This window comes from Hyperolius riggenbachi, chromosome 4 (genome assembly GCF_040937935.1).
Source record: "Hyperolius riggenbachi isolate aHypRig1 chromosome 4, aHypRig1.pri, whole genome shotgun sequence".
In the NCBI taxonomy this organism is placed as follows: domain Eukaryota; kingdom Metazoa; phylum Chordata; class Amphibia; order Anura; family Hyperoliidae; genus Hyperolius; species Hyperolius riggenbachi.
In genome coordinates this window covers 352,652,997-352,679,273 of record NC_090649.1, presented here as the reverse complement: position 1 = coordinate 352,679,273, position 26,277 = coordinate 352,652,997, and the positions used below count along the sequence as shown (strand labels likewise).

Sequence of the window (26,277 nt, the reverse complement as noted above, 5' to 3'; positions counted from 1 at the left end):
CTCCCTGCCCCCCCCCCCTTCCCTACATCCGTTGTTCCTTGTCTTCCCCTCTCCCATCCTGTGCCCCGTCATCCTCCTCTCCCAACCTGTGCTCCCTTTCATTCCCTCCCTCATCCTGTGCTCCTCGTCATTCCCTCCCTCATCCTGTGCTCCATGTTCCCCTCTCCCATCCTGTGCTCCCTGTGTTCCCCTCTCCCATCCCGTTCTCACTGTCTTCCCCTCTCCCATCCTGTTCTCACTGTCTTCCCCTCTCCCATCCTGTTCTCCCTGTCACCCCCCTCCCTCATCCTGTGCTCCCTGTCATCCCCCTCCCTCATCCTGTGCGCCGTCTTCCCCTCTCCCATCCTGCGCTCCCCGTCATCCCACTCCCTCATCCTGTGCTCCCGGTCTTCCCCCTCTCCCATCCTGTGCTCCCTGTCATCCCCTTCTCCCATCCTGTGCTCCCTGTCTTCCTCTCTCCCCTCTCTCCCATCCTGTGCTCCCCGTTTAGTATTGCGCGCGTGTGTGTGTGGGCACACAAGTTTTTAGAGGTTTTTTTTTTTTTGGGGGGGGGGGGGGGGGGGAGAGATTTGGCAATGAATGGGGAAGGAGGATAGGGGTCCAATCACAGTTCCTGGAATGGATGGACATGACCCCGATCAGGGAACATGTCCATTCATAATATACAGAGGTAAATTACTGTTTAACAAAAAAATGAACACTTCCTGGTTAGCTTAGCATTCATTCACCAATAACTTTATTGCTACTCATCAGATGGAAATGATCTATATCTTGGTTTTTTTGCCACAAATTATGCTTTGTGAGGGTGATATTTGCTTTTAGTAATTATGTTACTATCTGTGGCATTTTAAAGGGAAAAATGAGAAAAAAAAGAAAAAATACACTATTTCTCCATTTCCATCCACTATAGTTTTCAAAATAAACAATGTTACCATAGGTAAAACCACACATTGGCCTCAATTCACTAAACTTATATCCTGTCTTTAATAACTCTTCTAGAGTTGTTACCATGGTGATAAGGCATGTAGTATTCAGGAAACATTTCACCTCAGGCAAGCCTAAAGTTAACTCTTCTGTCTTTAAATTAACTCTCCAATCCTTAAAATAACTCCAGAGTTAAAGACAGGCTGTTAATTAGCTGCATGTGAAAATAACTACAGAGGAGGTAAATTAACTACAGAGGAGGGAAATTAACTACAGAGGTAACTTAAGGAATGAAGAGGTAAGATAACTCTCTCACGTGTGGAGGTAAGTTTTCTCTTGCCTTATTATCTCTAGCATGATCTTAGTGAATTGAAGCCATTGTATTTGCTAATTTGTCCTGGTTATCTCAACATTTAAATAATGTCCCTAGTACAATGTATGGCGATAATATATTAGTTTCTGGTTGTGTTTTTTGTCTTCTCATTGTACTCTATCAGTAATTAAAAGCCCTTATCTTCATGATTAACAGTAATACACTCTCATGGCATACATATTTTAAAAGCTAAGTCCCTAGGGTAACTATGTATTCTCTTTTCAATGCTGTCGCTTCTGGGTTTTTTTTTACAAGTATTTATTTAGGGGTATAGAGTACATGAAAATAACAGTTTTATTGCTTTTCATTCAGTTTTCGGTAAAAAAAATCACATGACTTAGCCCTCAGTTGTCAAACAACACAAAATCTATTCTCTCACTTGTCACGGTTAAAATGATACCCTATATACATATTCAGATAGCTTATTGGGCATACAGCACACTGTTTACCACAAGTATGCCTATCTACTCCCCTGAGCTTCAAATGAAGTTTTGTGGGGAGTAGATAAGCGTAGCAAGGAGGTGAAGTGGTTAAGCAATGAGCTCCAAATCTTTCAGGTTGGAGGGTCTTCTTGCCATCACCCCAATCCTTAGCTCCCTCCACACATTCTCAATTGGATTCAAGTCAGGACTCTGGCTGGGCAACTCCAAAATGGTAATGTTGTTGTCTGCTAACCACTTCATCGCCACTTTTGCTGTGTTTTTGGTCATTGTCATGCTGAAATGTTCACTGGTGCTCTAGGCCACGTTTCTCTGCAGACTGCCTGATGTTGTTGCAGGGTAGATAGTATAGTAGTTCCCTGTATAGGAATTGTATGTACTGTTTATTTTTGTATGTTAACAATGTAACAACTTGCACTTGGGTGGGATTTCCTGTCTGGGCAGCCCTATATATGGGGTGGAGTTGTGGTGGGTGTTACACTTGAGGAAGGGTCAGGAGACCCGTAACATGTATGTGTCCATGCTCTAATAAACTACAATGAAAGTTTCAAGCCTGTGGAGTGCCTTGTTGGATTGACAATTGAAGCAGGAGTGGTGGACCTGCAGGAAAAAGACAAGAGACAAGACAAATAACACTTATATCACGCTTTTCTCCTGGCGGACTCAAAGCGCCAGAGCTGCAGCCACTAGGGCGCGCTCTATAGGCATTAGCAGTGTTAGGGAGACTTGCCTAAGGTCTCCTACTGAATTGGTGCTGGCTTACTGTACAGGCAGAGTCGAGATTCGAACCCTGGTCTCCTGTGTCAGAGGCAGAGCCCTTAACGAGTACACCATCCAGCCACTAGCAAGTGCACTAGCAAATGCTACCTAATTAAGGTTAGCCCCTACTGAGTCCCAAGGTGGCTATTGAAGTTTTTGTATCCTTCCCTAAACCATGATGGTGAACAATCTTGGTCTTCAGGTCATTTGAGAGTTGTTTTGAGACCCCCATGTTGCTACTCTTCAGAGACAAAGAGGAGGGGAACTTACAATTAACCTCCTTAAAGAGAATCTGTATTGTTAAAATCGCACAAAAGTAAGCATACCAGTGTGTTAGGGGACATCTCCTATTCCCCTCTGTCACAATTTCGCCGCTTCCCGCCACATTACAAGTGGTTAAAAACAGTTTTAAAAAGTTTGTTTATAAACAAACAAAATGGCCACCAAAACAGGAAGTAGGTTGATGTACAGTATGTCCACACATAGAAAATACATCCATACACAATCAGGCTGTATACACCCTTCCTTTTGAATCTCAAGAGATCATTTGTGTGTTTCTTTCCCCCTGCAGCTATCTTCCACTGAAGTGTCAGGCTGTTTCTTCCTGCAGAGTGCAGACAGCTCTGCCTGTATGTAATTCCTCAGTATGTGAAAGCCCAGCCAGCTCAAAGGAGGATTTATCCAGCTTGTAAAAGATAAGAGAGAAGAGAGAAGCTGCCCTAATCTAAATAATACACAGGCAGTGTGCAGAAAGGGGCCTGGAGGGGGGAGATGCTTCAGAGAACCACAACACTGAAGAACTTGGCAGCCTTCCAGACACAGGCTGACAAGTCTGACAAGAGAGATATGTTGATTTATTACAGAGATGGTGATAGTAGAATGTGCTGCAGTAAGCCAGAACACATTAGAATAGCTTTTGGAACTTGTAGGATGATAAAAAACAGGATGCAATTTTTGTTACGGAGTCTCTTTAAATATTCTTTCTCATAATTGGATTCACCTGTATATGTAGGTCGGGGGTCACTGAGCTTACCAAGCCAATTTGAGTTCCAATAATTACCGTAGTTCTAAAGGTTTTGGAATCAATAAAATGACAACAGTGCCCAAATTAATGCACCTGCCAAATTTTATTTAAACAGTTCTTGCGCGCTTTCTGTAAATCCAATAAACTTAATTTCACTTCTCAAATATCATTGTGTGCGTCTCCTATATGATATATTTAACTGACTTTTTTATCGTAACAACCAATGATTTATAGAGGAAAATCATGACGATTAACAAGGTTGCCCAAACTTTTGCATCCCACTGTACCTATAAAATTCAGACCTAGAGGCATTAAATCACATACATATTTCTTCAAATGTAGGAAGGGTGTTAGTGATAATAATATCTTGCAATGTATATATTCCCAGATTGGTCCACCAGCAGGGATCCTGGAACGACATCAACTTGGGTAGTGCTGGATTATTAGTCCCAAATATTTATCTGCATAGAGTTCAATACGTTCCTCCAGACGACCTATCTTAAAGTACTCCTGAAGTCACATAAGTGACCTGTCAGAAAAAGGACAGTACTGCATTACTCACCAACTCAGGTTGTCCCTCGCTGTCATATCGGGCACTCCATGTGTCTCATTCTGCTGTAAATTTATTTTCATGACAACATGGGCACGCGCACAGCAATGGCCCCTAAGTAATTCCGGGTCAACAGTAAGCAACAGTGTGCGCGTCCCATTACGATAGCTGCACACTACTAGCCGCTGCACTTCTCAGCTCACTGCTCTCCTGCGCGTTGAGACGCGCATAAGGGGGTGGTGAATACACAGCTAGTACCCTATACGGTGGTAAGAGAGGATCAGAGATGGGGCTGGGGAGTAACTGCCGCTTCCTCTCCTCTTCGACGTTCTAAACAGGTCGAAGATTATGGAGAGGCAGGGCGGGGACCCCAGGGAGCATTTAAATGTGAGGTTTGTGCTGTGATACAACTCACAGCACCAACAACATCGACAAACAATGGCATTAAAGCCCTGATGCAGTTCAGGGGTACTTTAATACCTTTGTATATTTTGTCAGCACAAATTGCGAGTGCTAGGGGTTCGATGGCCAGGCCAAACAACATGGGGGATAGAGGACATCCCTGCCTTGTTCCCCTGGCCAATGAAAAGAACAAGGTGACCAAGCCGTTTATTCTAAGATTAGCCACAGGGACCCTGTATATCAACTGCACCCATTTAATGAAGTTATTTCAAAAAACTGTATAGTATGAGGCATCCAATAAAAAAAACCCCATTCAATGGAATCAAATGCCTTTGCCGCATCTAGTGCAGCAAAGTCCCACTCTTGGTGTGTGTCAAAACCCATTTCAGCGTTCACTTGTTTATGTCTGAGATTGATGGACGTGGATCTGCCAGGCATAAATCCAGTCTGAGCTTCGTTAATGAAAGCCTATTAGCAAGGACTTTAGGAAGTAGTTTATAATCAGAATTAAGTAATGAAATAGGTCTGTATGATGCACAATCTAGTGGCTCTTTTCCAGGTTTTAAAATAAGTACAATGGTGGCCTCATCCATAGAGGAGGGCAATCTACCATCTACCATTTTTCAAACTATATAATAGGGTGTCTTGCAATACAGGTAAGATTACAGAAGCATATTTCTTATAAACTTCTGCAGGGATGCCATCTGGCCCTGGAGATTTCTGATTAGGGACTGCTAATGCAATTTCAATGTCCTCCAATTTAAGAGGGGCCTCAAGTAGTGACATATGTAGTTGCGAGAGAACCGGGAACCCCATTTCGTCAAGGCATCCATCAATCTCAGGCTGCGTCACAGTCAGGGAGGATTTACAGTGGGATGCGAATGTTTGGGCAACCTTGTTAATCGTCATGATTTTCCTGTATAAATCGTTGGTTGTTACAATAAAAAATGTCAGTTAAATATATTATATAGGAGACACACAGTGATATTTGAGAAGTGAAATGAAGTTTATTGGATTTACGGAAAGTGTGCAATAATTGTTTAAATAAACTTAGGCAGGTGCATAAATTTGGGCACTGTTGTCATTTTCTTGATTTCAAAACCATTAGAACTACTGATTGGAACTGAAATTGGCTTGGTAAGCTCTGTGACCCCTGACCCACATACACAGGTGAATCCAAATGACCTGAAGACAGATTGTTCGCCACCATGGCTTAGGGGAAGGAAACAGAAAGCTGTCTCAGAGATTTCAGCGGTCTGTCTCCATAGTTAGGAACATATGGAGGAAATGGAGTCCAAAGTAAGGCTCGAAGTGGCAGACCAAGAAAAATCTCGGATAGATAGAAGCGACAATAGTGAGAACAGTCAGAGTCAACCCACAGACCAGCACCAAAGACCTACAACATAATCTTGCAGCAGATGGAGTCACTGTGCATCGTTCGACCATTCGGCGCACTTTACACAAGGAGATGCTGTATGTGAGAGTGATGCATAGGAAGCCTTTTCTCCGTCCACAGCACAAACAGGTTTGCTTGAGGTATGCTAAAGCACATTTAAACAAGCCAGCTTCATTTTGGAATAAGGTGCTCTGGACTGATATAACTAAAATTGAGTTATTTGGGCATAACAATGCATGGAGGAAAAAGAACACAGCATTCCAAGAAAACACCTGCTACCTACAGTAACATATGGTGGTGATTCCATCATGCTGTGGGGCTTTGTGGCCAGTGCAGGGACTGGGAATCTTGTCAAAGTTGAGGGACACATGAATTCCACTCTGTATCAACAGATTCTGGAGACCAATGTCCAGGAATCAGTGACAAAGCTGAAGCTGCGCCAGGGCTCGATCTTTCAACAAGAAAATGACCCTAAAAACTGCCCAAAATGGACTAAGGCATTCATGCAGAGGAAAAAGTACAACGTTCTGGAATGACCGTCTCAGTGCCCAGACCTGAATATACAGTGGGTTGCAAAAGTATTCGGCCCCCTTGAAGTTTTCCACATTTTGTCATATTACTGCCACAAACATGAATCAATTTTATTGGAATTCCACATGAAAGACCAACACAAAGTGGTGTACACATGAGAAGTGGAACGAAAATCATACATGATTCCAAACATTTTTACAAATAAATAACTGCAAAGTGGTTTGTGCATAATTATTCAGCCCCCTTTGATGAGTGCAGTCAGTTGCCTATAGACATTGCCTGATGAGTGCTAATGACTAAATAGAGTGCACCTGTGTGTAATCTAATGTCAGTACAAATACAGCTGCTCTGTGCAGGCCTCAGAGGTTGTCTAAGTGAATACTGGGCGCAACAACACCGTGGAGTCCAAAGAACACACAAGACAGGTCAGGGATCAAGTTATTGAGAAATTTAAAGCAGGCTTAGGCTACAAAAAGATTTCCAAAGCCTTGAACATATCACGGAGCACTGTTCAAGCGATCATTCAGAAATGGAAGGAGTATGGCACAACTGTACACCTACCAAGACAAGGCCATCCACCTAAACTCACAGGCCGAACAAGGAGAGCGCTGATCAGAAATACAGTCAAGAGGCCCATGGTGACTCTGGACGAGCTGCAGAGATCTACAGCTCAGGTGGGAGACTCTGTCCATAGGACAACTATTAGTCATGCACTGTACAAAGTTGGCCTTTATGGAAGAGTGTCAAGAAGAAAGGCATTGTTAACAGAAAGCATAAGAAGTCCCGTTTGCAGTTTGCCACAAGCCATGTGGGGGACACAGCAACCATGTGGAAGAAGGTGCTCTGGTCAGATGAGACCAAAATGGAACTTTTTGGCCAAAATGCAAAACGCTATGTGTGGCGGAAAACTAACACTGCACATCACTCAGAACACACCATGCCCACTGTCAAATATGGTGGTGGCAGCATCATGCTCGGGGGGTGCATCTCTTCAGCAGGGACAGGGAAGACATTCGAAGTGGAACGAAAATCATGCATGATTCCAAACATTTTTTACAAATAAATAACTGCAAAGTGGTGTGTGCATAAATATTCAGCCCCCTTTGATCTGAGTGCAGTCAGTTGCCTATAGACATTGCCTGATGAGTGCTAATGACTAATTAGAGTGCACCTGTGTGTGATCTAATGTCAGTACAAATACAGCTGCTCTGTGAGGGCCTCAGGCGTTGTCTAAGAGAATACTGGGAGCAACAACACCGTGAAGTCCAAAAAACATACAAGACAGGTCAGGGATCAAGTTATTGAGAAATGTAAAGCAGGCTTAGGCTACAAAAAGATTTCCAAAGCCTTGAACATACCACGGAGCACTGTTCAAGCGATCATTCAAATATGGAAGGAGTATGGCACAACTGTAAACCTACCAAGACAAGGCTACCCACCTAAACTCACAGGCCGAACAAGGAGAGCGCTGATCAGAAATGCAGTCAAGAGGCCCATGGTGACTCTGGACGAGCTACAGAGATCTACAGCTCAGGTGGGAGACTCTGTCCATAGGACAACTATTAGTCATGCACTGTACAAAGCTGGCCTTTATGGAAGAGTGGCAAGAAAAAAGGCATTGTTAACAGAAAGCATAAGAAGTCCCGTTTGCAGTTTGCCACAAGCCATGTGGAGGACACAGCAAACATGTGGAAGAAGGTGCTCTAGTCAGATGAGACCAAAATGGAACTTTTTGGCCAAAATGCAAAACGCTATGTGTGGCAGAAAACTAACACTGCACATCACTCTGAACACACCATCTGCACTGTCAAATATGGTGGTGGCAGCATCATGCTCTGGGGGTGCTTCTCTTCAGCAGGGACAGGGAAGCTGGTCAGAGTTGATGGGAAGATGGATGGAGCCAAATACAGGGCAAACTTGGAAGAAAACCTCTTGGAGACTGCAAAAGACTAGAGACTGGGGCGGAGGTTCACCTTCCAGCAGGACAATGACCCTAAACAAAGCCAGGGCAACAATGAAATGGTTTAAAACAAAACATATCTATGTGTTAGAATGGCCCCATCAAAGTCCAGATCTAAATCCAGAATCTGTGGCAAGATCTGAAAACTGCTGTTCACAAACGCTGTCCATCTAATCTGACTGAGCTGGAGCTGTTTTGCAAGAATGGGCAAGGATTTCAGTCTCTAGATGTGCAAAGCTGGTAGAGACATACCCTAAAAGACTGGCAGCTGTAATTGCAGCAAAAGGTGGTTCTACAAAGTATTGACTCAGGGGGCCGAATAATTACGCACACCCCACTTTGCAGCTATTTATTTGTAAAAAAATTTTGGAATGATGTATGATTTTCGATCCACTTCTCACATGTACACCACTTTGTATTGGTCTTTCACATGGAATTCCAATAAAATTGATGCATGTTTGTGGCAGTAACGTGACAAAATGTGGAAAACTTCAAGGGGGCCGAATACTTTTGCAACTCACTGTAATTGAAAATCTGTGGTGTGAGTTAAGGAATGCTGTCCATGCTTGGAAGCCATCAAACCTGAATGAACTAGAGATGTTTTGTAAAGAGGAATGGTCCAAAATACCTTCAACCAGAATCCAGACTCTCATTGGAACCTACAGGAAGTGTTTAGAGGCTGTAATTTCTGCAAAAGGAGGATATACTAAATATTGATTTAATTTCTTTTTTGTGGTGCCCAAATGTGTGCACCTGCCTAATTTTGTTTAAACAATTATTGCACACTTTCTGTAAATCCAATAAACACTTCACTTCTCAAATATCACTGCGTGTCCCTTATATGATATATTTAACTGACATTTTTTATTGTAACAACCAACGATTTATACAGGAAAATCATGACTATTAACAAGGTTGCCCAAACTTTCGCATCCTACTGTGTATAAATTGGAGTAAAAACTGAGGAATCTATCTTCAATTTTCTGCGGATCTGAGACCCGAGTACCGTCTGCCTCAGCAATATATAGATTATTGGATTTCCCATCATTATTTTTGCCTGACCATGTGTGCAAAAAGACTACTAGACTGGTTATCCATCTCAAAGTAGAATTGTTTAGTACAGAATAATTTCCTTTTGGATTTCTCTAAGTGAAGATTATATAAATTATGTAACCGGTGAGTTTGAAGCCATTTGAAACCGGTGAGTTTGAAGCCATTTTTGCTTTGTTTTCATCAGAGGGGCATTTGACATAGAGTTCCTCACTCCTTGTCATCTGTTCATCTAACTCAGAGGTGCCCACACATTTTCAGCTTGTGAGCTACTTAAAAAAATTAGCAAGTCAAAATGATCTACCGATGTACAATTTTAGGAGCACACTTGTATATACAGAATGGAAAATGTAGTGGGATCGGGATCTACTATGAAGTCCTTCCCGATCTACCAGTAGATCGCAATCTACCTAATGAGCACCCCTGATCTAACTGGTCTTCTACTCTCTGGGTATCTTTCTTTACATAGGATATGGATGATTTAAGGCTGCCTCGTAAATAGATGTTAAATTAAATGTTTCCCAGAAAATCATTTTATCATTTGTCGTGGAGTTAGTAGCTATAAAAACTTCAAGCTGATCAGGTATCCTATCGGATTTACCAAATAATGTCAACCAGAAGGGGTTAATACTCTGGGTGCATTTCCTTAAAGGGACACTTAAGTCAAACAAAAAAAATGAGTTTTACTCACCTAGGGCTTCCAATAGCCCCCTGCAGCTGTCCGGTACCCTCGCCGTGTCCCTACGATCCTCCTGGCCCCGCCGGCAGCCACTTCCTGTTTCGGTGACAGGAGCTGACAGGCTGGGGACGCAAGTGATTCTTCGCGTTCCTGGCCACATTAGCGCCATCTATGCTGCTATAGCATATATCATATACCACATAGCAGCATAGATGGCGCTATTGAAAGCCCTAGGTGAGTAAAACTCATTTTTTTTTTGTTTAACTTAAGTGTCCCTTTAAGGTTGCAGTGGGACTAAATACACGCAACACAGGGGAATGATCAGAGACATTTCGAGGTTTAAATTCTAATGTATTAATAGAAGCAGCCATAAGGTCAGTGTCCAGAACATGATCTAGCCTTAAAAGAGATTTTTTGCGAGTTGCACAGCAACTATACGCTTTTTTAAAAAGATTCCTAAATCTCCAGATGTCTACCCATGCAGCAGAAGCTAAAAAAAGAGCAAGAGTTGAGTGAGTCTGATTTTTCTCTATGAAAAAGATCTCCTTTCTGGGGGAAAAAAAGAAAAAGAAAAAACCTCTCCCCTTTTTTACTGACTGTCTCTGGACAGCTATGTGTTCATTTTAGTGTTTGTAACTGATTTAGTATATAATGTTTATTGCCATGATGTAAGATGTATTGCACAGTTTCATCTTGTTGAGTGACCTTGATTTATGCACATATATGGGTTTTATCACAGACAATGCTTCTTGGCCGTGAAGTATATTTGTTTTCACTGATTTTGTGGGACACATGTATTGTCCATATGCTGGCGCTGTTTATTTCTCTATTTGTATACTGTAAAATGTATTAAGTAAAGAATCCTAAAAAAATGGAATCCAAAAGGCATCAGTTACATACATTCCTATCCCAGAGCTATGAGGAATCGCAAACTCAAGTAAAAATTTCTTACTACTCGGATAAGAACAAAGCAGGTAGAGGAATGGCCTTGAAAATTAAAGGTTGAAAAATCAAGCAACGCATATTTCACATGCAATACCCAATTACTAAGATTATCCATCAGCACCCTTAAGACACTGTCCACTCAGAGGCCTATTATCACAAGACCAATGAACACAAGACCAATTGACAGTTCTTAGTCGACCCTTCGCTAAAGCAGAATTGGATAAAGCTATAGACACATTCAAATTAGACAAAGCTCCTGGTAATGATGGGTTCTTAAAGAGACACTGAAGCGAAAAAAATTATGATATTATGATTTGTATGTGTAGTACAGCTAAGAAATAAAACATTAAGATCAGATACATCAGTCTAATTGTTTCCAGCACAGGAAGAGTTGAGAAACTCCAGTTGTTATCTCTATGCAAACAAGCCATTAAGCTTCACGACTAAGTTAGTCGTGGAGAGGGCTGTTATCTGATTTTTATTATCTCAACTGTAAGTGAACTGTTTACTTTTTATCTGCTAGAGGATAGGTCATTACTTCACAGACTGCTCTGAAAGAATCATTTTGAATGCTGAGTGTTGTGTAATCTGTACCAATTATAGAATAATGCAATGTTAGAAAAAACACTATATACATGAAAATAAAAGTATGAGAATATTTTCTTTGCTGCTAATCTTCTAGTAATTATTCATAGTACACAACCAATTCATTATATCATATTTTTTTTTTCGCTTCAGTGTCTCTTTAAATTATTATAAAAAAATCAGAGATCACTTATCCACTCCCTTAACTAAAGTCTTTAATGAAATAGCTCAGAATGGAACTCTCCCTCAATCTCTAGTGGCCAACATTGTAATCATTCATAAAGAAAGGAAAAACCCTATAGATGCTACTAGCTATAGACAAATTTCGCTCCTTAACCTGCTGGGCGGTCTGGACGAGCTCAGCTCGTCCAGTACCGCCGGAGCCTGCCGCTCAGGCCCTGCTGGGCCGATTTGGCTCAAATAAAAAGCAGCACACGCAGCCGGCACTTTGCCAGCCGCGTGTGCTGCATGATCGCCGCCGCTCTGCGGCGATCCGCCGCGAGCAGCGGCGAAAGAGGGTCCCCCCAGCCGCCTAAGCCCAGCGTAGCCGGAACAAAAAGTTCCGGCCAGCGCTAAGGGCTGGATCGGAGGCGGCTGACGTCAGGACGTCGGCTGACGTCACTCCGCTCGTCGCTATGGCGACGATGTAAGCAAAACAAGGAAGGCCGCTCATTGCGGCCTTCCTTGTTTATTCTGGGCGCCGGAGGCGATCGGAAGAACGCCTCCGGAGCGCCCTCTAGTGGGCTTTCATGCAGCCAACTTTCAGTTGGCTGCATGAAATAGTTTTTTTTTTATTAAAAAAAAACCCTCCCGCAGCCTGCCTGGCGATCTTAATAGAACGCCAGGCAGGTTAACCACTTAAGAACTGCAGTCATAAAACCCCTTAAGGACCAGACACTTTTTTTCCATTCAGACCACTGCACTTTTAACGGTTTATTGCTCGGTCATACAACCTACCATCTAAATTAATTTTACCTCATTTTCTTGTCCCTAATACAGCTTTCTTTTGGTGCTATTTGATTGCTGCTGTGATTTTTAGTTTTTATTATATTCATCAAAAACGACATGAATTTTGTCAAAAAATGATTTTTTTAACTTTATGTGCTGACATTTTTCAAATAAAGTAAAATTTCTGTATACATGCAGCACGAAAAATGTGGACAAACATGTTTTTGATAAAAGAAAAACCATTCAGCCTATATTTATTGGTTTGGGTAAAAGTTATAGCGTTTACAAACTATGGTGCAAAAAGTGAATTTTCTCATTTTGAAGCATCTCTGACTTTTCTGAGCACCTGTCAGGTTTCATGAGGTGCTAAAATTCCAGGATAGTATAAATACCCCCCAAATGACCCCATTTTGGAAAGAAGACATCCCAAAGTATTCACTAAGATGCATGGTGAGTTCATAGAAGATTTTTTTTTTGTCACAAGTTAGCGGAAAATGACACTTTGTGACAAAAAAAAAATGGAAAAAAGTTTCCATTTCTGTTAACTTGTGACAAACAAAAAAGAAATCTGCCATAGACTTACCATTCCCCTCTCTGAATACTTTGCGATGTCTACTTTCCAAAATGGTGTCATTTGTGGGGTGTGTTTACTGTCCTAGCATTTTGGGGGGTGCTAAATTGTAAGCACCCTCTGTAAAGCCTAAAGGTGCTCATAGGACTTTGGGCCCCTTAGCGCACCTAGGCTGCAAAAAAGTGTCACACATGTGGTATCGCCGTACTCAGGAGAAGTAGTATAATGTGTTTTGGGGTGTATTTTTACACATACACATGCTGGGTGGGAGAAATATCTCTGTAAATGAGATTTTTTTTTGATTTTTTTTACACACAATTGACCATTTACAGAGAGATTTCTCCCACCCAGCATGGGTATGTGTAAAAATACACCCCAAAACACATTATACTACTTATCCCGAGTACAGTGATACCACATGTGTGGCACTTTTTTGCACCCTAACTGCGCTAAGGGGCCCAAAGTCCTATGAGTACCTTTAGGATTTCAAAGGTCATTTTGAGACATTTGATTTCAAGACTACTCCTCACGGTTTAGGGCCCCTAAAATGCCAGGACATTTCTAAAATGACCCCATTTTAGAAAGAAGACACCCCAAGGTATTCCGTTAGGAGTATGGTGAGTTCATAGAAGATTTTATTTTTTGTCACAAGTTAGCGGAAATTGATTTTAATTGGTTTTTTTTTTCAAAGTGTCATTTTCCGCTAACTTGTGACAAAAAAAAATCTTCTATAAACTCACCATACTCCTAACGGAATACCTTGGGGTGTCTTCTTTCTAAAATGGGGTCATTTGTGGGGTTCCTATACTGCCCTGGCATTTTAGGGGCCCTAAACCGTGAGTAGTTTTGAAACCAAATGTCGCAAAATGACCTGTGAAATCCTAAAGGTACTCATTGGACTTTGGGCCCCTTAGCGCAGTTAGTTTAGTTAGTTTAGGGCCCAAAGTCCAATGAGTACCTTTAGGATTTCACAGGTCATTTTGCAACATTTGGTTTCAAAACTACTCCTCACGGTTTAGGGCCCCTAAAATGCCAGGGCAGTATAGGAACCCCACAAATGACCCCATTTTAGAAAGAAGACACCCCAAGGTATTCCGTTAGTAGTATGGTGAGTTCATAGAAGATTTTTTTTTTTTTGGCACAAGTTAGCGGAAAATGACACTTTGTGAAAAAAAAAAACAATTAAAATCAATTTCCGCTAACTTGTGACCCAAAAAAAAAAAATCTTCTATGAACTCACCATTATCGGAATAACTTGGGGTTTCTTTTTTTAAAATGGGAAAATTTGTGGGGTTCCTATACTGACGCCATTTTAGAAAGAAGACACCCCAAGGTATTCCGTTAGGTGTATGGGGAGTTCATAGAAAATTTTATTTTTTGTCATAAGTGAGCGGAAAATGACATTTTGTGAAAAAAACATACAACAATTTCTGCTAACTTGTGACATAAAATAAAATCTTCTATGAACTCACCATGCACCTCACGGAATACTTTGGGGTGTCCTCTTTCCAAAATGGCATCATTCGTGGGGTCTGTCCTGGCATTTTAGGGTCTCTGCAATCATTACATGTATGGCCAGCATTAGGAGTTTCTGCTATACTCCTTATATTGGGCATACGGGTAATGCACTCTGGGCTGAAAGGAAAAATGACAGTCAAACAATCAATCAATCAATGTGGATGAAAAAATATCTGCCAAAAAAATGTGAAAAAAAGAAGGGAGGGCGTCTGCCAGGACATAGGAGCTGCCACCCAAAAACGTCCACCCACTCAGCTCGTATGCCCTGGCAAAGCCGATTTATCCATTCACACCGATCGATGTGGATGAACAAATCATTGCCAGAGTTCTTTTTTGATACAAAGTGCTTGCCAAAGCATAGGAGCTCCAACACCGCCCCTCAGCTCATATGCCTCGGCAAACATATCTTTTTTACTGCGGAGGAGAAATCTCATCCTGCAGCGCTGCATGCACCGACTTGTGTGTAATCTGACAGACACACAATGCTTCTGTCAGGATGCACCATCAGTGCTGCAGCTGGTTGGTCGGTCGGTTGGTTGGTCCACCTGGAAGGGTAAAGGATGGAAAAAAGAGAGAAAAACACACAAAAAACAACAAGCAAGCAGCAAAGCAATAACTTCATTAACCTCAACTTTTATAAACTTTGACCTCCCCGGCGTTCTATTAAGATCGCCAGGGCGGCTGCGGGAGGGTTTTTTGCATGAAAATCTATTTCATGCAGCCAACTGAAAGTTGGCTGCATGAAAGCCCACTAGAGGGCGCTCCTGCCGCATATTTCTGATCGCCTCCGGCGATCAGAAGTAACAAGAAGGGCCGCGATGAGCGGCCCTCCTTGTTTTGCTTTTCTCGTCGCCATGGCGACGAGCGGAGTGACGTCATGGACGTCAGCCGACGTCCTGACGTCAGCCGCCTCCGATCCAGCCCTTAGCGCTGTCCGGAACTGATTGGTCCGGCTGCGCAGGGCTCGGGCGACCCTCTTTCGCCGCTGCTTGCGGCGGATCGCCGCAGAGTGGCGGCGATCAGGTAGCACACGCGGCTGGCAAAGTGCCGGCTGCGTGTGCTGCTTTTTATTTGGCGAAAATCGGCCCAGCAGGGCCTGAGCGGCACCCTCCGGCGGTAATGGACGAGCTGAGCTCGTCCATACTGCTCAGGAGGTTAATGAACATTTTTAACCCAAACATTAACATTGGGAACCAAACATTAACTTTTTTGCTTACCTGTTTTTTTTTGTTTTGTTTTTTTTTTCTTACCTTTCTGAGGACAAAGCTCTCGTCCCCCATGGGACAATGTGCAAAGTGCAAATCGCTCAGAGATGTGGCGAAGTATATTATGCACTTTGTCCCAAGTGAAAGGAGAGGTTTCTGGCAGCACTGTGTATTAGGGTCTCTGGAAACCTGATGTCTGGGTTCACACTGTATATTGGCGTATCCGGTGGGTCGCGCGCACCGCATTGCCCCAAACAGACCTTCAGGGAATATCGCTAAAGTAGCATTCGACAGTAATCGCATTCGGCCTAGTAAGTAACTGCGTCGCCGTAGACTAACATGACTTCCGGGCCGACCCAAATTGCAGCAGAAGCCACGCAGTAACGTAGGCATGCACTAGCGTTTAGTCAAGCACTTCCGGCGTAGGGGGGGACCGCAAAGTGTGACTTTCGCTAGGCAATTTTCCCTAACGCATCACGCCAGTGTGAAATAGCACAGAGACCCTTGTGTGTCTAATGCTATGTCTGGAGTTCCCTACTCTCTAAAAGTGTATCTGCTCATGATACCTCTGGAAACACTCCCCTAGGCATAGGCCAGGCTGGTCAGGACACATGGGACAGTAAACAGAGGTGTCACGTCTCGTTCCAGCCCTGCCGCAGACACGACAACGTTTTCTTAGGGTGCGTTAATTTGGGGCACTCGGAATGGGAAAGGCTTAGTGCCTTTCATGCAGCCGGCTAACTGCATTTTGGGGTTGGGCCAGGGGCGGCCTTAGGTTTCACAGCGCACTGAGCGAAACCTGATTTTTGTGCCCCCCTTCATCCTCTTCACGCATGCGCACACACACAGGCCCATATGCAATTCATCTTTTCTCCTAGGTCAGTGGTTCCCAACTTTTTTGACGTCATGACACATCACACAAAATGCTCAGATCTCTGTGACACGTCACATATGTATAATAGGAAAAATACTATTAATAACCACAAATGGATGGAAAGAGTGCATTATCCTGAATATTCTTAAAAATGAAGGCTAGAATCTTTCATTATTATTAATAAAAACAGTCAGTGGGACAGTTAGCCGCCAGAATGATAGCACAGCAACGACAATTTGCCCCACGCGTTATAGCTGCAGTGCGCCCCCCCAAAAAAAACACCCCCCGATCTCATGTGTAGGTGCCCTCAATACAGTATAGGTTGCCAAGAAATTGGTGCCCCCAGTGTAGGAAGTCAGTTGAAGGTCTCCATCAACCCCATAGGGAGCCAAGCGTAGGTGCCCCCAGTATAGGAAATCAGGTGTAGGTGCCCTCAATCTAGGTAACCAGCTATTAGGCGCCCCCTTGGAAGCCGGCGCCCTGAGCGACCGCTCTGGTCGCACAGGTCAAAGGCCGGCTATGGGTTGGGCCACGGCACCTCCTGGATACAGGAGTTCCATAACTATGTCTTCCTGGAATTTAAGGAACGCTCCAGTTCTCCCAGCCTTACTGTAGAGAACAAAGCTGTTGTAAATACCCAAACAGACACTTTTTTATACCAGCGTCTGGTTTTGCGGGAAACTAAATAGGGCCCTAACATCTGGTCATTGAAGTCCACCCCTCCCATGTAAGCATTATAGTCGTGGACGGCGAGGGGTTTTTCAGTGACCTCAGTTGCCCGTTGAATTTGGACTGTCGTGTCTATGTGAATGGTGGGCTGTCGTGTCTGTGTGAATGGTGGACAGAAGGTAAACGTCCCTCTTGTCCTTCTATTTCACCGCGAGCAGGTCATCTGTACACAAGGCAGCTCTCTCCCCCCGTGCAAGCCAGGTACTAACGAGCCGTTGGGGGAAGCCCCGGCGACTAGGCCGCACGGTGCCACAGCAGCGGATCCCTTCTATCTTTAAATGCTGATAGAGGGTCACACTTGTGTAGAAGTTGTCCACATAAAGATGGTACCCCTCCTGGAACAAAGGTGACACCAAGTCCCACACAATCTTGCCACTGCTCCCCAGGTAGTCAGGGCATCCGACCGGCTCCAATTTTTAATCTTTTCCCTCATAGACCCTAAAACCATAAGTATAGCTAGTGGCCCTTTCACAGAGCTTATACAGTTTCACCCCATACCGGGCTCGCTTGCTTGGGATGTACTGTTTGATGCTAAGGCGCCTGGTAAAATGTATGAGGGACTTGTCTACACAGATGTGCTGTTCAGGAGTATAAGCAGGGGTCGAGTCCTGCGTAAACGCGGGGGGACGGCGTCCACTCACTTTTTTTGGACAGTGGACGCCGTCCCCCCTAGCACCCTGGAGGGGAGCAGCGCAGTAGAGAGGAGCATTGTGCGCAGTGTGGGGAAGAGCGGACGTTCCCTCACCTTGGGGCTCCTCTCTGTGGCTCTCCCCTCCATAAAGAATGCGGCGGCGGTGACTGGCAGCGGCATCAGTGGGCGGGACTAACCTCCTCCAGTGTTCCGGGTTGACGCTGTGCGTGCCGCTGCTCTGGTCTCCACTAGACCAAAGTAGCTGCACGAACAGCGTCCACTTGCCGGAACGCTGGAGGAGGTAAGTCCCGCCCACTGATGCCGCTGCCAGCCACCGCCGCCACATTCTTTATGGAGGGGAGAGCCACGGAGAGGAGACCCAAGGTGAGGGGGGGAACGTCCGCCCTTCCCCACGCTGCGCACAATGCTCCTCTCTGCTGCGCTGCTCCCCTCCAGCTGGGGGGGGACACCCTTTACATCTGGCTACATATACTGGGCACATTTACACCTGGCTACATATACACCTGGCTACATATACTGGGCACATATACACCTGGCTACATATACTGGCCACATATACCCCTGGCTACATATACACCTGGACACATATACTGGGCACATATACCCCTGGCTACATATACTGGGCACATATACCCCTGGCTACATATACTGGGCACATATACCCCTGGCTACATATACTGGGCACATATACCCCTGGCTACATATACTGGGCACATATACACCTGGCTACATATACTGGCCACATATACACCTGACTACATATACTGGGGCCACTATACACCTGGCTACATATACTGGGCACATATACACCTGGCTACATATACTGGGGGCACCTATACACCTGGCTACATATACTGGGCACATATACCCCTGGATACATATACTGGGCACATATACCCCTGGCTACATATACTGGGCACATATACACCTGGCTACATATACTGGGGACACCTGAACACCTGGTTACATATACTGGGGACACCTGGCTATACTGGGGACACCTATAGACCTGGCTACCTATTCTGGGGACATCTATACACTTGGCCACCTATTCTGGGAATATCTATACACCTGACCACCTATTCTAAGGACATCTATACACCTGGCTACCTATTCTGGTGACATCTCTACATCTGGCCACCTATTCTGGGGACAACTATACATGTGGCTACTTATACTGGGGACACCTATAGACCTGGCTAGCTATACTAGGGGTACCTATTTTGGGAGAACTGCTGTCAGATCTGTATTTTTGGGGAACCACTACTGCCAGATTACATGTATTTTGGGTGTTACGTGTATTTTGGATGATCCACTGCCAGGTTTCGCATATTTTGGGGAACTGCTTCCAGATTATGTGTATGTTGGGGGAACTGCTGCTGCCAGATTGTCTATTTTGGGGGAACCACTGCCATATTATCTGTATTTTGGAGGAACCTCTGCCAGATTATGTGTATTTTTGGTGAAATGCTGTCATATTACATCTACTTTTTGGGGATACACTACGACAGAGCTCAAACTTCCCCTGGCAGACCTTTTATACCACTGCTAAGGCCATGTATATTTTGCCCCACCCATGACCACGCCCATGTTATGCTTAACCACGCCCACGCATAGGTTTTTAGGGTGAGTCCACTCACTTCTTTTTCCAGGACCAGACCCATGGGTATAAGCATCTGCAAATTTTGATGACATGTCGTCTATGAGGGGCCGAATTTTGTGGAGCCGGTCATAAGCAGGGTGGTCACTTCGATGACAGGTTGTGTTGTCATTGAAGTGCAGGAAGCGCAGGATCATCTCAAATCGTGTTCTGGACATGACAGCAGAGAACATGGGCAGGTGATATATTGGGCGCGTAGACCAATAAGACCGCAATACATTCAATTTGACTAGACCCATGTTAAGAAGAAGGCCCAAAAAAGTTTCGGAAACTTGGAGTGGTTTCCACCGGTAAGCCTGGGCATAGTACTTATCCGGGTTGTCGGTGATGTATTGTGTGGCATAACGGTTGGTCTCTGCCACAATTAAGTCGTAGAGATCCTCGGTGAAGAACAGATGAAAAAAGTCTAGGGCCGTTCCTAGATTATCTGTCTCCACCTGGACTCCAGACTGGGCGGTGAAAGGGGGCAGTACGGGTGCGGCGGAACCAGGGGATTGCCAATTGGGATTTGCCAGCACCTCTGGAAGACTATGGGTAGTACGGGCCCGATTTCTTGGTGGCTGCGACTTGGGTCTTAATGCACGTCCACGAACCAGTTTCAACTTCCATTCTGGTGCTCACCACTTCACCAGGGTCTACGGAAGTACTGGTGCTAGGTCCAGGAGATGCTGCGCTGCTGGTGTATGCCTCACCATGAAACCTCAGACCAGCGCTAGCACCACTCTGCTGCCCTTGAGGCAGATCCTGCGCCACCTGCGGTCCAGTGACATGGGGTGTGGTATGCCTGGCTCTAGCCGGGACCTCAACCTCGTTATCGCTATCGGTCAGCGAGCCACTGCTGTCCACAGGTTCGTACTCTGACCCAGAAGATTCGTCGGATAAGACGTCCCAATTGTCCTCATCCAACTGGGCCATGTACCTGTACACCTCCTCATCGGAATACCCCTTTCATGCCATGGTGGGCTGCTAAATTTAGGGGGTATTCCTCTGAGACTACCCAGGAAAAAGAGCACCTACCTAGCAAAAGGGAGTACTTGCGGAGCAGAAAGCTGTGGTCACTGAGTTTTGAAAACAAAAAATCAAAACTGATCTTTACAGTGCCACAGCTATTGTACAGTGTTTTTTGCAGTGATCAGAATAAAAAGTTCTGTCACTGCGGTGGAGCGGGCTGAACGCAAGTGCAGGCGAACGATCAGGCCTGATCGGCAAACACTGCGTTTTTAGTGGATCCTAGTGACCCCAATACAGATCTGTGTGCGATCAGTAATGATCACTTACAGATACTATATAGTACCAATGCTGATTAGCGACAGTGATGATGCTAATCGGCGACTAAATAGTGACTGTGGTGCGGTGAGCTGAGCGCTAACTGACACTAACACAGGGGCCTAGCTAACTGTTAACACTAGTGATACTAAAAACACTGTTTTTAGATCACTAGGATAGTGACCAGGGGGGGGGGGGGGGGGCTGGGGGTGTGATCAGGGGGCAATCAGACAGCAATGGGGGAAATCAGAAACAATCACAGACAATCAGAGGGCAATCAAGGCAATTACAACACAATTAGAGCCAATAAGAGTGATTAGAGGGCAATAACAGCCAATCAGCGCAATCAAAGCCAATCGCGGGGCAATCGAAGCCAATCACGAGATAATCGAAGACCAATCACGGGACAATCGAAACCAATCACGGGACAATCGAAGCCAATCACGGGACAATCGAAGCCAATCACGGGACAATCGAAGCCAATCACAGGACAATCAAAAACCAATCACAGGACAATCTAAGTCAGTCACAGGGCAATCAAGACAATTGGAGCTAATCAAAGCACAATCAAGCGTTGCAGACAGGAGATTAGATGTACACAATGGCAGGGGGGTGATCTAGGGCAGGGTGGAGTGATCAGAGGAAGATCTAAGGGCAGGGGGGAGGGTGATCAGGAGCCCGCAGTGACAGGTGGTGACGGGGTGATTGATAGGTGATTAGTAGGTAATTACAGGGGAGAATATACTTAAGCAATGCACTGGCGGGGGGGGGGGGGGTCTGTGGGCGATCTGAGGGTTCAGGTGGGTGATTCGGTGCCCACAAGGGGCAGATTAGGGTCTAATCTGATGGGTAGCAGTGACAGGGGGTGACTGATAGGTGATCAGAAGCAGAAGGTAATTACAGGGTAAAATATTTGCAAGCAATGCACTGGCAAGTTGATCAGAGGGGGTCTCAGGGCAATCTGAGGGGGTGGGCGGGTGATTGGGTGCCCAAAAGGAGCAGATTAGGGACTGATCTGATGGGTAGCAGTGACAGGTAGTGACAGGGGGTGATTGACAGGTGATTGATGGGTGATCAGTAGGTGTTTAGAGGAGAGAGCAGATGTAAACAATGCACTTGGGAGGTGTTCTGAGGGTGAGTCTGTGGGTGCGATCTGAGCATGTGGGTGGGTGATCAGATGCCCGCAAGGGGCAAGTTAGGGTCTAATCTGATGGGTGGAAGTCACAGGTGATGACGGGGTGATCGATGGGTGATTGACGGGTGATTACAAGGGAGAATAGCTGTATACAGTACACACGGGGGGGGGGGGGGGTGTCTGGGGAGAATCTGAGGGTGTGTGTGTGTGGGGGGGGGGGGGGGTGATCAGGCGCTCCCAGGGGGCAGTTTAGGACCTGATCTAAAAGATAGCGTTGACAGACAGTGACAGGGGGTGATTGATCGGTGATTAGGGGGGTGATTGGGTGCAAACAGTGCTGTCAGGGGGTGGGCAGGGGGGGTCTGATGGGTGCTGTGGGCGATCTATGAGCAGGGGAGACAGGATCAGTGTGCTGTGTGCTTGCCTGACAGTGCTGCCTTACTCTCTGGTGGTCGAATGAGCGCTGTGACCACCAGGGAGGAGGCAGCGCGTATAATACGCTTTGTTTACCTAACAAAGCGTATTATACGCTTTCTATTGGCCAGTTTAAAAAGTTGCAACCCGCCGGCGCTGCTGATTGGCCGGCGGGTTGACGTCACATGTGGGCGGAGCCTAATGCCGGCGGTGATCACGCGCGCCGCGATCGCCCGCAATCTCCTCCCCCAGGACCCGACGCCATTCTGCGTTACGTGGTCCTGGGGCTGCCACTTTGCCGCCGCCAATCTACAGTGGGTGGTCGGCAAGTGGTTAATACAGATCTCAAACTCGTTGTTTAAGTTAGAGCAAACAATTTATCTGAATTTATCCTGAATCTAGTGCATGCTGACCAAGTTGGCTTTGTCAAAGGAAGGGTGACAAATGATGGTACTAGAAGAGTGTTGGCCTTATTGCATCATGTGGCCAGTACTGCACAATGTTGGCGCCTTATAAATACAATAAATGTGGCGACCTGTTGAACGCCTTCTATATTCAACTTCTTGGGTGCCGAGAAGGTCCTATATGTGCAAAGTTCTTGAAAAAATTTGGCATATTTGTTTTTCTCTTAAAGAGCACCAGAGACTAAGCACCCTCATGTATTTTACCATATATATCAATGGGAACATGACCTTAAACATCTACCCTGCTCTCTGTTTCATTTTTCTCTGCTAAATCTGCCGGTTATCAGCCCTGATAAGACTCTCCGACTGAAGATTCAGTCAAGCTTTTCCTGGAATGATTATAGTCAGTCAGTCTTCTGTGATGTCTTTTCAAGCCCAAGCCTGCCCCCTTGTGGCTCTGCTTTGCTGCTTCAAGGATAAATAGCAGCAAAGCAGAGACACAAGGGGGCAGACTTGGGCTTGAAAAGACATCACAGTAGACTGACTCAGCTGTAATCATTCCGGGAAAAGTTAGACTGAATGCTCAGTCTGGGATTCTTATCAGGGCTGATAACAGGCAGATTTAGCAGAGAAGAATGAAAGGGAGCAGGGTAGGTGTTTACTGTCATGTTCCCATTGATATATTGTAAAATACATGAGGGTGCTTCGTCTCTGGTTCCCTTTAACCTCCTTGACGGTATGGACGAGTATACCCGTCCATTACCGCCGGAGGTCGCCGCTCAGGCCCTGCTGGGCCGATTTGTATGAAATAAAAAGTAGCACACGCAGCCGGCACTTTGCCAGCCGCGTGTGCTGCATGACCGCCGCCGCTCTGCGGCGATCCGCCGCGAGCAGCGCCGAAAGAGGGTCCCCCCAGCCGCCCGAGCCCTGCGCAGCCGGAACATATAGTTCCGGCCAGCGCTAAGGGCTGGATCGGAGGCGGCTGACGTCAGGACGTCGGCTGACGTCCATGACGTCACTCCGCTCGTCGCTATGGCGACGATATAAGCAAAACAAGGAAGGCTGCTCATTGCAGCCTTCCTTGTTTATTCTGGGCGCCGGAGGAGATCGAAAGAACGCCTCCGGAGCGCCCTCTAGTGGGCTTTCATGCAGCCAACTTTCAGTTGGCTGCATGAAATAGTTTTTTTTTATAAGAAAAAAACCCTCCCGCAGCCTCCCTGACGATTTTAATAGAACGCCAGGGAGGTTAAATGCTATTGTCAGTAAATCTGCACTTACTAGCTCACTCGTGGTTTCCTCCGCTGGCAGCGCATCTGGGACTTCAGGTGCGGCTGTCCGCATTGCCAGGGATGGTGTCAGCAGCGTTCATGCGGAGATCCGGCCGCATGATTCTCAGACTGCAAATGAGTGTGGACACATGCGCTGTCGGCGACGCCCCTCTTATACTCTAAGGAAGCATGTCAGCTGATCACCTGTCAGCTGACATGCATGGCTCCACCTCCGGTTCCTGATTGGCCAAGCGGCTTAGGGGCGTGGCTGCCTGCTTCCCTGGGCTATTTGAGAGCTGTGCTGACACTTGCCCACTGTCTGCTCTAGCTAACACTTTGCAGTGAAGGCTTCAGACCTTAGTCAGATCAGTGTGTGCTTTGAACCGTCAGGACCCCGGGGATTTCACACTAGCTCAGGAATAAATATATATTACTGTTAATTGTTATACTGTGTTTGACCTTTTGCCTGTTTCTCTGACTACTCCCTGCCTTACGATTCTGTACCTCTGCCAATCTGATCTGTTGCCGACCTCTGCCTGAATACTCGCTTTGCTCTTGCCTGCTGATTCTGTACCTCTGCCAATCTGATCTGTTGCCGACCACTGCCTGAATCCTCACGTTGTTATTGCCTGCCTGTTGACCATTCTTAAATATCTGTATCAGTGACAGTATCGCCTTCTACTGTCACTATTTGTAAGACACTTTCCTTGTTGGGATTGTCTTATCTGTCTGCTAGTGCCCTCATACACTAGCAGATCGTAACAGCTATTTTATCATTGTATACTAACCCCTCTGCAATTATTTCTACTTCTGGAGAACAATCTTCTCCTTTCTTTGTTACAAACGGGGTTGCCCCTTTTTCCTTGATAATTTTCATCTTGCTATTAAAACCATTTGCTTAAAAAGATACAAGATAAAATGAGAATTTCAGGTATTGATATAAATCCGTGTACAACAAAAATCGGCCAATTTGCTGATGATGTTATATTATTGGTAACCAACCCTACCCAATTGTTAGAAGAAATCAAATGTGAACTCCAACTCTTTTCTAAGGTTTCTTATTACAAACTGACCAAATCCACAATATTACCGATTAATCTATTAAATTCACAAAATTCTTCACTCAAAAAAAGATGCTTTTTCATGGCTATGACTATGTTACATAGTTACATAGTTATTTTGGTTGAAAAAAGACATACGTCCATCGAGTTCAACCAGTATAAAGTACAACACCAGCCTGCTCCCTCACATATCCCTGTTGATCCAGAGGAAGGCGAAAAAACCCTTACAAGGCATGGTCCAATTAGCCCCTAAAGGGAAAAATTCCTTCCCAACTCCAGATGGCAATCAGATAAAATCCCTGGATCAACATCATTAGGCATTACCTAGTAATTGTAGTCATGGATGTCTTTCAATGCAAGGAAAGCATCTAAGCCCCCTTTTAATGCAGGTATAGAGTTTGCCATAACGACTTCCTGTGGCAATGCATTCCACATCCTAATCACTCTTACTGTAAAGAACCCTTTTCTAAATAAATGGCTAAAACGTTTTTCCTCCATGCGCAGATCATGTCCTCTAGTCCTTTGAGAAGGCCTAGGGACAAAAAGCTCATCTGCCAAGATATTATATTGCCCTCTGATGTATTTATACATGTTAATTAGATCCCCTCTAAGGCGTCTTTTCTCTAGACTAAATAAACCGAGTTTATCTAACCTTTCTTGATAAGTGAGACCTTCCATCCCACGTATCAATTTTGATTCTCATCTCTGCACCTGCTCTAAAACTGCAATATCTTTTTTGTAATGTGGTGCCCAGAACTGAATTCCATATTCCAGATGTGGCCTTACTAGAGAGTTAAACAGGGGCAATATTATGCTAGCATCTCAAGTTTTTATTTCCCTTTTAATGCATCCCAAAATTTTGTTAGCTTTAGCTGCAGCTGCTTGGCATTGAGTACGATTATTTAACTTGTTGTCGATGAGTACTCCTAAGTTCTTCTCCAAGTTTGATGTCCC

General features: G+C 45.1%; 1 protein-coding gene across 1 annotated transcript in view; it reads right to left on the bottom strand.

Moving 5' to 3' along the window:
* The window catches only part of LOC137504020 (protein ELYS-like), an 831,023-nt gene that overhangs the window by 100,324 nt on the left and 704,422 nt on the right, over window positions 1-26,277 (bottom strand). The window lies entirely within an intron of this gene.